We start from the raw sequence: 12,005 nt of genomic DNA on the forward strand, positions 1-12,005 counted from the left end.
TGAGACAGTGTGGTCCTGTCCCTGATGCATTATTTCATTTTCTTACAAAATCTTGTTAGAAACCTCATGAAAACCTTATAAATTCAATACTTAGCACACAGTAAATGTGAAATCTGGGTTTTCCTGGTGTGATGCAGTTTTTTCGACAAACTTTTGGGGAATCACAGAGCAGCTTTAGTGATGTTCAAATTATGCTGAATAATTCCAATAAAATGACTTCTGAAGGCAGATGGATGCATCTTATTGAGGAATAAAATAGGCTGTTTGCATCGATTTGTTTGCAAATACATTTTTCAAACTATATACTTTCCTTTTTAAATAACAACTGTGTACTAATGTCCTTTCCATAAGAAAATATCCAAATAAGATACTTTAAATGTTCTGTTTGTTATGCGTGTGGAGGCAAAAAGTTCAATAGCTAGGTTTTTTTTTTTTTTTTTTACCAGAATTGAGATATGATATGTGGGCACCTATTTATTTTGTGGTTCTCCTACTTATACTGTATTCCTCTAGTAGTTGGTCTGTAACCTTGGCAACAGATGCTGGGGGATAATTAAATATTTCATTTTTTTTTCTTTAGAAGACTTGGAAAAACATAAAATGATTCTGCACTAGTTTAACTTCTTCCAATCACACTACAGTTTGAAGTACACATCTTCTTTTTGGTGAAGATAATAAAAGAAGAACTGATTATTCTAAATGTTGGTGGCAGGCATGTGTTCTAAGCATCCAATTTGCTGGAAAAGATTCTGCTGAGGAGAAAAGAGTAGAATTACAAATTACTATAGGCTTTGAAGTCTTTATGTCTGCTGTCAAAAAGCTCAAGTGGAGAAGCACAATAAACAGAAACAAATTCAAAAGTGAAGATGATAGCAGGCTTTAGAATTTTGCTCTGATTTATTTCTGATAGAAATTCTCATTGTAGAACATTTTGATTTTAAAAAAATAATTAAAGCCTCTAAAGTTCTATGAAATTGGGCATTATGATGTGATGATAATGTTTTGTCCCAGATACATGCAACTCCCCTGCAATATTTTGTTCAAGTATTCTTTCCCATAAAATATTCACATATTTCGCCAAGTTAGAGGCAAATAATTCAGCGATTTGAACAGGGATTTTATATGAAAGACAAATTTTCTTTAAACTATTAAGTGGAACGGATGTGATTCATAGCTTTCGAAAAACTTTACAAAAAGAAAAAAAAAATGTGAAAACCTTAACATGGAGTTATTTTCAGCTTCTCGAATGCTGATTCCCCTAAATCAAATGAGTGCATCGATTTGCTAAAAACACATTTATGCTTTGGGACAATATCTCATGTTTTGAACATCTTATGGAGGGCTGTTTTAACTCATTATTTGCTAAGTTTGGCTTTTGCTGTAGCTGTAAACCTAAGACACGGCCACCAACTTTTCATCACTTTGGAATCCTCAGATTTCAAAAGGCGCTATATACTGTAAGTACAGGTAATTTCCTGTTTGGGTGGGACAGAGCAAATACGTGGAAGAAGGTCTGTTCACAAAAGCTCTGTTCAAATTTTGGCCTTCATGCAAAAGAAGTGTAGAAAAAACAAATACTGCATTTGAATATGAACAAACTGACTTCACTATAAAATAAGATAATCCTTTTGGGATGCTTTATGTCAGCTGAGACAGAAAATTATGAGAAGGGTGAGACGGATGCAAAGGTTCAACTTTCAGTAGAACAATCATATTAAATCATATGGCCGAAGTTACACGGCATAGTTTAGTCAAAAAAGAACAAATCAGGAATGTGTGACAAGGCTTTAAAGTGATGTTTGCATATCCTCTCTATATGAGTAAAAGCTTCCAATTGTCTAGTGCTTAGTTTAAAGTCTGTTTTGATGCTTTAGAACGAGGAATCTATGTTAAAAATGTAGGAAAACATTTAATGGAAATCCCAGATACTGACCTATATATATTCATATATTCGAAAGAGAAAACACACATGAACATGAGTGCACACATCCAGAGACACTCAAGAAAAACAGAAAAGGGGGGAATGTTTGATGAGAAACAGAGAATATATTTGTTTTTGTCAAGCAGCTTCAGGAAGAATCTAGTAGATGTTAATGAGGGGCAATTAGTTTTGATTAAAAATGAGATCGCTCCCTTACTTACAATGGAGCCATTTCAAAACAAAATAATGATTAATTTTTGTTGGCTGAAGACATTATTGCGTACAGCAAAACTACCCAGGCAGCAAGGTTACAACTGCTCAGAGGCCAAAGAGGAGGAAAAACAATAATTTAGAAAGATGGCAAAGCTCTCNCCAGGCAGCAAGGTTACAACTGCTCAGAGGCCAAAGAGGAGGAAAAACAATAATTTAGAAAGATGGCAAAGCTCTCATGTGGTGATACTCATAATATATTTGCATAAAGCATACAAAATAGAGCATAGTATTAATGTGGTAGGAAAGGGAAAATTGGTTATAACACCTTAAAGTACCCTCACAAGTGTTTTCCTTTACTTATTTACCAAATGGCCCAAAGCAATTTCACCCTGACAAATAAGATCTGAACCAGTTTAGCAAAGAACCAAACAATTGTGCCAAATTTTCCAGTCTGCCAATCGAGGTATTATGATTACAGTAACTCTATCAAACAGAGCTCCGGGTGTTAGCTAAATGTCTGAACCTGCATTTCATTTCTACTGTAGATACTGTTTCTTTATTCCCTGCAAAATAGCTCAAGCTCAGAGTGCCAGGAGGGCTTCTGTAAAGATCAGTATTAAATTCTCAAAGTAGCCTAACCACACAGTATTTATGAGTATGTATGTCTCTATTTATCTTAATATTATAAATAGACTTTAAAGTGTGCAATTGTTTCATAATGTGGAGATGTTCCATTTGTATAAATATTTTTACAAGAGTCTGTGCATATGTATGTAATAGACTAAATTTCTATGGCTCCATTTGACCCTTTGCAGCGTCCATTGTAATTGGGAAGTGGTGGTGTGAGATGGAACCGTGTCTGGAAGGAGAGGAGTGCAAGACTCTGCCTGACAACTCTGGATGGATGTGCTCATCTGGGAACAAGATCAAGACCACAAGGGTGAGAGCACACACATGCTGCATTGCGAACATACATAAATCTGTACCCCTAAAACACAGCATTGTGTATCCAGAAGGTGTAAAAATTCTTGCTGTGTTTGCAGTAGTTTCAGGTCTTTCAATCCTGACACGCAAATCCACAGAAAATGAATGCTGAACATAAAATTCAAACAATACATGCCAACAGAGGGTTTGTCTGCATCCATTGCTCCCCCAAGACCTTAACTGCTGATAAATCATATTTAAATATGTCCTCCATTGCTACCTGCTTCTATAGAAATGTTTGCACTCTGCAGTTTATTCTGACATTGGTCTACACCCTCTGTATAGCAGCGTTGGTTCTTTAGTTCTCTGAGGAACTGTTGCATTTAAAAGTACAGCTAAATGAGTGTTTAAAAAGTAAGAGGTCTCTACCTTAGGCCAAATTCCTCCCAGAGATAAAGATAGGAATAATAATTAATCTTATTGATCACACGTTTGAGAAATTTACATCTGCATTTAACCCATCCCCTTGGCAGAGCAGTGGGCTGCCATTGTTGGGCGCCTGGGGAGCAGTGTTGGTTTTAAGGGTCTTGCTCAGAGACCCCAGAGTGCCAGTCTGTGGGAGTGGGGATCAAACTCAGAACCTCAGGATTCCAAGCTCAATGCCCTAACCTCTAGGCCACACTCCCCATAAAACCTAGTTTGCTGCTCTACTGCCTTAAGCTGTCTAAACTGGTTTCCAATATAACACTTCATATAAATAACAGAGAAAGGAATTAAATCTTCCAATTTGTCGGAAGTCGTGAGCTGATTTGTAATCATTAACTGGTTCTCCTAACTTTATTTTAGTGCTTAGTGACAATGACTTTCAATAAAATTGGGAACTAGTAGAAGGGCAGTGTTGGTTAGACAGCATTTGGCTTCCCAAGGTTGTTCTATAGATTTGTTTGTCATCATTTAGAGGTAAAACCTGAGCAGGGTCTCTGGCAGTCACCACTGGCTTAGGTTTTCAGAATGGAGTTGATTGAATGGGGATCCTTTCAACCGTTCAAGGTAAGGTTCAGCACACAGATCTCTAAAGAATGCATCTCTAATTTTCAGTTCAGTCCTTTGCACAATCTGAAGTGAAAATAAAATGTCAAAAGACTCATTTTTTTTCCAGTTAGATAATTTAATAATTTAAAGTTCTGCACATAAAGGGAAAACAAAGCGACACATTAAAATGGCTTTGGCCTAAAATCTCTGAAGAGGACCAATAAAAGTCAGGCCTGAGGCTGGTTTTCAACCCGATACACACATGTCCTTTTCTTTCTTGACCCTCTCTTTGCAGAACACCCAGCCATACTCCCCTTTTTAGCTTCTGGAAGCAAAATGCAGAGGATGCGTCAACAGAAATTGAGCTGCATTCTTGCTTCTGTAAAGGTTAGTCTTTTTCTTAAGCTATTCTGTCTTTTTTATTTTGATTTGATGTCTTTCTCATACATCAGAATGTGTACTTTAAGTGTCAGGTGGTATGAGTGTGACCAACTCATGTTCAGAGATTTCCTATTAACCTAAATACTCAGATTAAATAATCAAGTGTGTGTTTACATGCTGTGCATGATTAGGCAGGCGTGACACAAATGCTGATCTTACTGCCACCCACTGTAAATATTTATCATCCAGCACAGGCAGTGCATGCATAAATTAGGAGTCAGTTCTAGTAATTTCTAAACAGAATGATTTCAAATACATCACTATACATGTGATGTTCCTATGGGTTAATGTTTCCATGGTGCGCTGTGAAGTCAGAGTCCTCTTAAGACCACTGCTGTCTGTGATTAGCTCTTCTTCCTTTCTTTGCCTCTTTTGTTCCAGGCCCAGATTTTGCAACAGCCACTGTGTATGTTTGATTACAGCGTCTTTCATTGGTCTGCCAATCCCATTAGGGACTAATCCTGCCCTTCTACATGCTCTTCTGTTTGTCTGTCTGCTCCTCGAAGTGTATGCTGGCCTGTGTTTCTTGTGTTTGATTTGTGATGCTGTTTCTGTGGGTAAACGAGCAGGATTGCAAGGCAGACCCCTTTCCGTTGTGTGGTGTGTTATCAGAAGTCACTTGATATCTTGTTGAAGCAGATATCAGCACACAGGAAAACCACAGACCATGTGAAGGGCATTTTAACCCTCTGCTCTCTCTTTAAATCAACATTCAGTTGCCTCCTTGGTTATAATGTCACACCTGCACAATACCTTGCAGAAAGGTATTAATAACCCTTATTTCTTAGCACTTTCTCCCATTTCATTCCAATCTTCATTGTATTTTATGGAGATTTCAAGTTGCAGAAGATGTGAGTTTAACTATTTTGTTTTGGCGGATCTACCATCTTTACAGACATAAAGACTGAATAATTTGCTTTTTACAGAGTAAACCCAGTAAGAATAAGTGGAGATCATATCAAAACAATTGGTGTAAAGTCCTACTGCAAATTCTTTATATTATTTATATGTAGAGTAGGAATGCACAACTGTGAATTTTAAAAAGGAAAATGTATTTATTTCAAATATTTTAACGATAAATACTTACAGTCTGTGATAAAAACTGGGTCCCATTGCTAACTTCACCAGAAATTATCCTCCTTACGAAATATATTATCACCATGTTCAGTTTTAACAGAGACCAGGTTACATGAACTTTAATGAAGAACCCATCATAATGGTTTTGGTGCATCCAAACTAAAAAAAAAAAATGTTGTAAGAGCAGACAGCAAAGCAAAGGCTTAGTTTCTTTATTATAAAAAAAAAAAAAAGAACTTAAAATTTCAGTCTTGTGGATATTTGGGTTTCCAGTTAAAGATTTCTACATTCACATTGATAACCATGAAGATGCAATGTGATAATTGTAGAAAACGTTGGTTTAACTCATCATGTGAAACAGCTGATGTACAAACTGAGACTGAAACATAACAGAGACATATTTTTGACTCAATCATCAAAAGGGTCTAAAACATGCCTTTTACTAATGTTCGTTGACATCTTTGAGATTATATTTGAAAACATAAGCTTTTCCAATAAATAATTTAGCCAAAGAGACCTTATAAGAAAACGCATATTTATGAATGTTGTTACTGTAGTTAAACCTTTAACAAGATTTACTCTTCTACCTCCACTTTGCCCCCAACTCTGTAGATGATCTGGTAGATAATTTAAATTCTAATATTTTTGTCTTCATTGATTAATTTGCTCCAAATATATTGAAGGTCCTTACTAAAACAATTAAAATGAAGGAAGAAAGTCGTGGAAAAATGCTCCACTGTTCAGAAGTGAAAAAAGGGGAGTATGGGAGGCAAAACACAGGTGGCGAAAGACTGACTCAGCTGATGTAACTTACAACTGGAAAATGGAGAATCTATCTTTTCTGAGCTCATCAGCAAAAACATTAACAATTCTCATGCCTTATTTTGCCATGGTTGAAAGGCTAACAAGTTAGCAAACCTCCCTGTAATATAGCATCTAAATTCCATGGCCTGCAATAACTGTTTCTAACTTCCTCACTGAAAAAACACAAAAGGTACAGTCTGCATATCCCTACCAAGTCCTGTAAAAATAATTTCTACAACTAGATCTGTTTTTGACATAATTTCCCAGTTTCACCAAATAAACTGCAAAACTAAGAAAAAAACACATACTAATACCCCTTTCCCACAGACCAAATAAAAACCTGTTTTTAGTGGCAATGGGAACAACTCACTGACCCGTGTCAACTTTGATCAAATGACTTGGCAAGCAACTGTTTAAAATGGCTTTCAATAGTTCAATTCCGATTGGCATACTGTGTGAAAATCAGACCTGTGTCGATCCATTAATATATGATACCATTGAGCACAATGTACATATGTCACAACATTGCGCCAATCGCAGCTGATATAACAAGCCAAAACAACTCTTCATTGTTTAATTTTCTTGTTTCTGTTGCACTGGTGACATCTTCAACTCCAGCTGAGCATGATGGGGTCACCAGAGAGCTTGCCAGTGGGGGGTCAGACCGACCTTTTTTTCTGCCAATGGGAAGGGAGCTGACTGTTAGCTGGTCGACCAGTGTTTGAAAAATTTACGTTAACCTGGAGATTTAAGTGCGAGAGATATGCTTAATTAAGCTTTTCGTCATACTGTCTCCATGTTTTACTCATATCTACTCTTAAGATAGCTCTGCCTGCTATAGTATCTGATTCAACTTATGGCCACCTTTACTTTTTTCAGATGCTTTCACCCAGGCAGCTAAAAACAGCAATGCTCAAACCACAGTGAAAAAGAGCAACTTGGACAAGCTGCTGTTGCACAATTAAATGTCCATCTCAAACCTCCCTTTCATAAGTAAGATATTTAAAAAGCTGTCTTTCAACAGTTAAACACGTTCGTAACAATGACTAGCCGGTTTAATCTCTTCCAGGCTTTCTGTGCTCACCACAGCCCTTGTCAAAGTGTTCAGTAATGTCTATATAAATGCAAACTGTGAAGGAACCACAGCGCTGGTATTATTGGACCTTAGTGTGGCATTTAACACTGTTGATCTCTCCATTTTATTGGAAAACCTGGAAAAATGGGTCGGCATTTTTAATTTAAACAATCAACTGGTTTGAATCCTACTTTAAGGACAGGGATTTTTTTTTTTTTCAAAAGATAAGTTTACTTTAGAAAGTAGACATAGCCCTTATGGTATTTTAGCATCTTAGCAGTGGTATTTCCATTTTAGCAGTGGAGATTTCACATTGAATACTAGGGAGACTAAACCGTCCTTGTAAATTTTATAAAATAATTGTTATGGATGTATCCATCCATCCATCCATCCATTAATTTTCCATCATGCTTTATCCCAGCTGGGGTCATGAGGGGTCCTGGTGCCTATCTCCAGCTGTCTACGGGCGAGAGGCGGGCTACACCCTGGACAGGCACATAAATGTAGTCATTAATTCAAATTAAATGTACACAAAATTTTCCCTGGTTCCATAAGCAAAGGCATTAATCAGCTGTTGAATGCATTCTGTGACACAATCTCCACTCCGCCCTGGAGTGGCAGGATCAGGTCTCTTTCAGTCTCTATGTGAAATCTCCTCTGAGCCTCCGTACAATGAGGCAACCCGAGAGAAAGGATAACACGCAAAGTTCCATCACTTCCAATGAGGCTAAGCCTCTTATCTGGTTTATGGAACGGGGCACACTGGGGGCGGGTCATGCAGCTGGTTACTCGATGTTGGTTGGCAGAACATGCTTAAAGATTTGATTGACTGTGGCCAGACAGGGGGTAGGTTTTCCTCATTAAACTCAGACAACAGAGGGAAAAAGTGATCATTCAGTTAGAAAAGTGATCTTGTGCTGAATTCTTTCTGTTGTTTCTGGAGTTTATTATTTGCAGGTTCTTAACAACAGCTATTTTCCCCCGTTGTAACGTGTTTTATGTATGTCAACATTTGTTAATGCAATGGGTTACGCTTGGTTTTAATTAACTCCATTGAGCTGAAGTAATAGTGTCTGGACTAAAGGAAGAGGATTTACGCACATAGCTTCAGTTAATATAGCTAGAAACCACCAATCAGGCTTAAAATCTGGGTGGAAAGCAGAAACTTTAGAGGCACATAAAGGCTGTGACAAACTCAGCGATCTATTACTTAAGGAATATCTTGAGGATTAAAGGAAGAAACTAAATAATGCATTCATCTTCAAGAATTGATTACTGTGTGATGGTTTGCAGTATTCATATGTCATTTTGATCAGCCATCTGCAGAGGATCCAGATTGCTGCTGTTCAGGCTCTCACCAAAACCTAGAAAGTGGGGCATATAACCCTAGTCTTTATACTTGAAGTCCTTACACTGGTTTTCCATATCTAATAGAATTTACTTAAAAATATTTCTCTCAGTCTATTAATCACTGAAGGGCTTAGCACCAAAATACAATACAGAGTTGTCGGGTGTATTCATCACCCAGACCGCTCAGGTCATAGGCATACCCAGAACCATGAACACGGAGCAAAAGATTTTAGTTCTTATTCTCCCCTGAAACCCTAAATTGCCTTGAATTGAAATTTTAAAATATTTATTTAGGGTGGACTTTGACTCTGCTGTCTAAAAAGTTTAATACAACTTATTTTTATTATTTTATTTGACTGGACCACAAAAAAATAAAAAAAAAATAAAAAAAAGGATTAAATCTTATTGGGTCAAAACTATTTGTGTATAAGTAGGGTTGTTTTTATTTTTATTTAGTTATTTCGCAATGTACTTTTCCGTGTGTTCTCCTATTCCCCTCAGCACTTTGAATTGTCTTGCTACTGTAATGTGCATATAAATAAACATCCTTTGCCTTACTATTTGTTGTTGTGTTGCCAAAAGGTCTATTAAAGATTTTAGCAAATATATAAAACATAAGAATTTTGTTCGATTATGAAAAACCCATATATTGGTTGCCATGTAATTTGGTTATAGTTATAAATTGGTTATCTGTATGTGTTGTATCTCTAGTCTAGTTTACTTATAATAACATTTTGCCTAACTGAAATGTTAAAGCAATTTATTCATAATTTCTCTTTTAAGGTGTTATCCTTTGAAGGAGTCTTGTTTTGTTACTTATATGTGCAATATGTAACCTAATAAACTGTAAACGGCAACAAACAAGCAGAAATTTACTTTCAGTTGTTGAAAAAAACTTTACATTAAGCCTCAATTACTATATATCATCTGGTTTCATCTTTCCATGCAGCAATAATTCGATGATTTAGTGTTTAACAGTATATATTGTTATATTTGTTTATAATGTTCCTTGCAGGTTTTTTTATTTTTATTTTAAGATTTGTCGTCTTTTGCCCGAGAAAGAATGACTCACTAGATCAGATTTGACTTGCACTGACGTTTTGGTCTAAAGTACAGCAGAAAGTTTTTAAAGCAAATAGTAAACAATGGTTTCTAATCAACCATGGTGAAACATGGTAGAGGTGGCAGTGATAGAGGTAGAGCAAATTTGAAAGGAAAAAGCTTATTCGGGGTTGTGTAAAACCTGACCTGGGGTGGAGTTTGAAAAAACAACCCTACTTATACACAAATAGTTTTGACCCAATAAGATTTAATCCTTTTTTTAATTTTTTTTATTTTTTTGTGGTCCAGTCAAAATCCATCCCTGAATCGAATTAATATTTTGTTGCAAGAATCGAAAACGAATGTGATATAAGACTGAGCTAGACTTTAATTAATTAGCAAATTATGCATCATTCCCACCCACTATGAAACAGTTTGCGTTAATATTAATGCATTAATTCCAATAAATTACATAAAAGTTTTTAAATTGTAAAGCAGCTAAATGTGACAAGTTTAAGGGAGTAATACTTTTCAAAGAGACTGTAGGTTTTTAGATTGTTTCAAAGCTGTCAGTTACAGTATATTTACGCCAGAAAAGTCCTTTGGTCCGCTTGTTTGGTTAGTCCCTTAAGAGGACTTAATTGCAATACAATAGGTATTTTGAACTTGAGCATCATTAAAATTGGGAAGAAAAAAAGAAAACCAATTAAAATCAGTGGCTCACATCAGTGTTTTTCTTTTTTTTATGTCTTTCAGAGAGGGAGTCCTTCATTCCCTGTTCTGTATCAGCAAACAAGGCAGGCCCCTTTGTTTGTGGAGTTCACAGTGAGACCAATGCTGGGAAGCACCCTCCAAAAAAGTCAACCATAACTCCATTACTTGCTCCATTGGCCAAATAGATCGTTATTATTTTTTCTTCAACATAAACATAAGAACAACAAGCAGTTGGAATAAAAAAAACAAATTTCATTGTCGTTTAATTTAAGATTGTAAAAGGGTTTTTATTTGATTACCTCACTTCCTGTAGAAGAGTGAAGATAAATATTTTGGTTAAAGAAAGAATTTAATATAACCCTCAATAAATGCCTTGTTAATTTGAATATTGTTTACTGAATTATTTTCACTACCGGCTAAATCACTACAGTTGAAGTTTAAACTGTAAAAGTAAACAAGAGGGCCACTCTAATAAATGCTTTTTTTCTGTTGGTAAAATAGTAGAAATGTAAGCGGATTCAGAGTCTGTACCAATAAACATTTGTCAATCAGTACTATGATGTGAATCGTTTTTTTCCACAGATACAGTATGTTGTATGTATTGAAACACAAATCAACAGAAAAACACAAAAAATAAATCCCCCCCCCCACCTTAAAAAAAAAAACACCATTCACTCAATTACAGCAAAAATTACTTTATACAAATCAAAGTCTTTCAACTAAACTAAATATCTTTAAAGTCTGCCAGTTTTTCTTTGGCCATATATGTCAGTTTATCCAGTGCCAAGTTGCTCAACATTACTTTAATCCACTGTTTCACCCCAGGCCTTTCTGTGTCTTTCCATTTCAAAGCAATTACATATTTCACCTGTATTTAAAAAAAATAATTACAAGTTTGTAGTTCTTTGTATTGCATTTGAAGCTATTTCCAAAAATGTGCAGTCCACAGAGTTTACCATCAGAACACATTTAACATTCAATAAAATCTGAAATTACCATACAAATTTGCTTCTGAAAGATTTGAAGTTCCTCACACTGACACATACAATGATAAACCATCCCCTTTTCTTTACCACATTTTATACAATCATGAGGAATATTAGGGTTAAAATGATGGAGTTTCAGCTGTGTGATATAGGTTCAAAACAACCACTTGTACTAAATCGAAAACTTGTGTTGAAGGTCTGTTTTTGTTCAAGAGTTATTCCACTCCTCAACTAAAATGTCTGTTTCCATATTAGATCTCCCGGCAGGTTAATATAAAAAGGCTACTTTCCTTTTAGGCTGCAATTAAAATTTGGAAAGCAAGCCCCTACTTTGATGATGGTTTACAGCCATATTCTCTATAGTAGACAGTAAAGGCTGCGCAGTAGACTTCAATAAATTAGTTTAAAAAAAACACCTGACAAAGTG

The 12,005-nt window shown here is 35.9% G+C and overlaps 1 long non-coding RNA gene across 1 annotated transcript in view; it reads left to right on the plus strand.

Annotated features, from left to right (window-relative positions):
- Positions 1 to 2,943: 2,943 nt before the first annotated feature.
- The window catches only part of LOC107091499, a 23,410-nt gene continuing 14,348 nt past the window's right edge, over positions 2,944 to 12,005 (plus strand). Inside the window, exons 1-2 of the long non-coding RNA XR_001481530.1 lie at positions 2,944 to 3,074; positions 4,386 to 4,477. This is a non-coding gene — a long non-coding RNA (uncharacterized LOC107091499). The remainder of the gene's footprint in view (positions 3,075 to 4,385; positions 4,478 to 12,005) is intronic.

The sequence above is a fragment of the Cyprinodon variegatus genome, unplaced genomic scaffold, assembly GCF_000732505.1.
Source record: "Cyprinodon variegatus isolate N-32 unplaced genomic scaffold, C_variegatus-1.0 Scaffold340, whole genome shotgun sequence".
NCBI classification, from domain to species: domain Eukaryota; kingdom Metazoa; phylum Chordata; class Actinopteri; order Cyprinodontiformes; family Cyprinodontidae; genus Cyprinodon; species Cyprinodon variegatus.